This window comes from Danio rerio, chromosome 6 (assembly GCF_052040795.2).
Source record: "Danio rerio strain M-AB ecotype USA chromosome 6, GRCz13ab, whole genome shotgun sequence".
Classification (NCBI taxonomy): Eukaryota; Metazoa; Chordata; class Actinopteri; order Cypriniformes; family Danionidae; genus Danio; species Danio rerio.
The window spans coordinates 51,036,144-51,040,000 of record NC_141026.1 but is presented as its reverse complement, the minus strand read 5'-3'; positions in this window follow the sequence as shown (position 1 = coordinate 51,040,000).

The following is a 3,857-nucleotide window of genomic DNA, read 5'->3' as shown; positions in this document are numbered from 1 at the left end:
TTCGGCAGCAAGCAATCGGAAAGCAGAAGTCCACCGCTTAAGAGGAGTCCAGAGAACAATGCCCTGTGAACTTTGGTTCCAACCACAGTTGTTCTCAAGAGCTTGATTATTGCGGTCGCTGAATTTCCTTTTATTTGTAATGTTTTCTTACAGGAAGATACATTTAAAAAGTTACTGGCGAGTTACTGATGTGCATTAATGTTATATATATATTTTTTTTTTCTTTAAAAAAGCGGGAATCTCATGCAACAATACAAAACAGTATTGCTGCTTCAGATTATTTCAGACATATGGAAACATATTGGATAATTAAGTGAAGCAAAGCCACAGCACATGCAACTTGATCTTCCATTGTTAGATGAATTTAATAAAAAGTGTGCAACATTTTCACGCTAGAAAGCATTATTTATATGGGAATGTATAACTGATATGATATGCTGCCACGGCCCCTTTAAATATGAAATCAATGTTGCGAATTTTGACGCCCTCGCTGCTGGAGCTAAGGGCAGATAATGCTGTTGCCAGGGCAGCCAAAGCAAACTCTGACGCTCGCAACGCCTTTGGTGTGAATGCACAGTATTGGTGTGTTCAGATTAGACAGGGATGAAGCGTCAAGCGTGACTGATTTATGTTAAGTCAATGCAAAGACCCGAATAAACATCTTGCGGCGGTATTTGAACAAATAAGACGGCACGAATGACGTGATTCACGTGAATAGCTCGTTTCACACAGTAATACCGGTAAATATCTGGAAAATTTCCAGAAAGACTTTACCGGTAAAATAAATAAATAAATAAATAAATCGCTGTTCACACAGGCGAGGACGTTACGGAATTTTTCCGGAAAAGACCGTTTACACATCCATTACAAAATACTGGTAAATTCTGACATCATTAACCAGAAATGACCTCTAAACGGCTGGGCTTGTATTTGTAAACATTTGACTATATTACAAACTCTATGGATGGATCAGTCTCTGGAATCTGGAATCAGCACGCTCTATTGTGTATGCGGTGCAACTTCATTAATATGCATGATAGCTTCGAAGACTGTTTTTACCTGTTATAGTGTTCAGACTGCAGAGAGACGCCAAGTTTTATTGCCAAAACAAGCAGGAGAACAAGAATTGTTTGGAGATGCGGGTCGTCAGTGTTGCCTTTATAATTTGCTGCAGTGAAGGTTTTGTTTTCATCTTCCCTCTATGAGAGCGCAGCTGGACTCACGTGTGGATTACAGTGCACACGACGGCAGAAATACCTGTCTAAAGAACACGTGTTTACCCGAGAGCTTTTTTTATCTGGAAATGGTGAAATCCGTATTTGCTGCTTGTCTCCTTTTAATAAAGACGCATGACCAGTTGGTGTTGATTGAAGACTAGTGGTCTTTGTTTATTCAGAGGCAAAGTTAGTTAGTATCGTCAGCAGTACTCTTTTAGTGTTTAAAGATGGACCTTAGTTCAATGATTTCAATGAGTTATTAATGTTTACAGTACATTAATATCACTACAATATTATGGACTGAAATATCTGCTGTAAATGCTGCTCTCCGAGTATAAACATGTAAGCACTACAAAAAAAACTGACCATCGTGTAGGATTTTATCCCCATTTTGTGACAGAAATAACACACACGGCTTTCTGATGCTACCTTCCAAGTGCATTCAAGTTACAGAGAAATGGGGAGGTTTTTTTTCTCTCATTCGCTGTGCGGTATCAAACATTGCATTAAAATTACACGCTTACAGCTATTCCTCAAATCAAATATCTCGTTTGTCATGAGGGGCATGAATGAAATTCCTGAATGAAAGAGCCAAGCAGTTAAAGTCCACCATTTAATATTTTTTTCTAATAATTTGATTACTGATGTCCATGTAAACACAGTCACTGTCTTTCTCCCCTGCGTCTGTGTGTTTGTTTTGCCTTTGTGAAAATCAGCGTGTGCCCAAACAGACACTCCCATTTTTATGCAAATATTTACGGACCTTCCCTCTTTCTCTCCTCCGACACTCCACCCTAAATGGAGCTGGACACGCCCTCTTTCCTGACTTTTTCCAAAGTAGAGATGTGAAAAAACCCTGCTGAAACAGGGGGGTTTCATGGCCCTCTAATAACTGAAAAAACTTTTTTACATTAAGGGAGTCAAAAAAATAAGCCTATTTTTTTTTTAAGTGTTCCTAAAGTAAAAAAAAAAAAAAAAGAAAGAAAAAAAGAGAAACAAAGTTGAGCTTCTGTTATACTTCTGATTTTTTCCCCCTTTCTAGTCAAAATCTGTCATGGCTGAGCAAAAGTTAAAAGTTTAATATGAATTTTGAAATGAATTTTGCTGAATTTCAAAATTGGAAAAGCTGGTTTCTTGAATATCGTCTACTTTAATGAGAGACAACTCTATCGCCCCCTTGAGTACTTGGATAGTAACTGCCACAGATATACACATTACTGTTATTATCGCATTCTCATAATAAAGATGAAGACACAAAGAGAATCCCCATAATATGACACAATGCTGTTCATCAATTCGTTTCACGAGTCAATTCAGACGCTGGCTTTACATGAGTTTCATTAACTATCAATTAGCTTGTCTCTGCCGAGCGGTGAGTTTTTAACCACAGCGGACTGGACTTCAGAATGAGAAGAGGCGAAGCATGACCGAATTTTCCTACAGGACGATCGAGCTGCACCAACATTTCCTCCCTGCGCTAATGAAAAGAGCTGACCTCTCACCCTAGATGGTTTTACATTACCAGAGAGCGAAAGAGGGGTAGCATTACTTGCACCAGCGCCCCTGAGAGACAGACCAAAAGATAAACCGAGAGAGAGAAACGTAGAAAGGCTATCTCTCTCAAGACAGCGCTCCTGCTGCCAGCGTGATCCTTAATTATACCACAGGTACAAAGCAGGAGATATCGCATTTCCCCTGCTCTCTCCCACAGACTTGCCTAATTAGATAGTAACACAGAGGAGGAGGAGGGTTTACCAGAGGCCCTTCTGTATTTAAATCAATGATTCTGAAGCCAGTCAGTCAAAACCAGAGACCTGTCATTCAAATTAACACTTTATTAACTGCTTCTAAATCCTGTCAATCAGAAACCTGTCAAAGAAAGTCCAACATATTTTCAGATTTGGCCTGTCAGAGCTGTGGCTGAAACAAGGGACTCGTTGAACCATTATGCTCAAAGGTATTTTTGTTACAGCTGAAGTCAGAATTATCAGCCCCCCCCTGAATTATCAGCCCCAATGTTTATTTTTCCCCCCAATTTATGTTTAACGAAGTGAAGATTTTTTTCAACAAATTTGTAAATATAATAGTTTTAATGACTAATTTCTAAAACTGATTTATTTTATCTTTGCCATGATAACAGTACATCATATTTTACTGGATATTTTAACACAATTCTATACAGCTTAAAGTGACATTTAAAGGCTTAACTAGGTTAATTAGGTTAACTAGGCAGGTTAGTGTAGTTAGGCAAGTTATTGTATAACGATGGTTTGTTCTAAAGACAGTCGGGAAAAAAATTAGCTTAAAGGGGCTAATAATTTTGACTTTAAATTGGTTCATAAAAAAATTTAAACTTCTTTTATTCTTTTATTAAATTAAAGGGGGGCTAAAAATTCTGACTTCAACTGACTTTTAACTTCAAACAAACAAAAAAGTAAATTCTTACATTGTTACATAGGCTAAAATGATTAGCTCTCCTGCACAGCAAATTAGCCAGTGTACATTTTACACTACGTTTTGAATTTAACACATTTGTGGTGTATAAATGAGTCCCACCAGCCAAGTGCCCAGGTTACACTTGAAGTGTTGAATATATAGACCTCACTATTTTACACTTTGAGTGTAAAAATGCACACCACA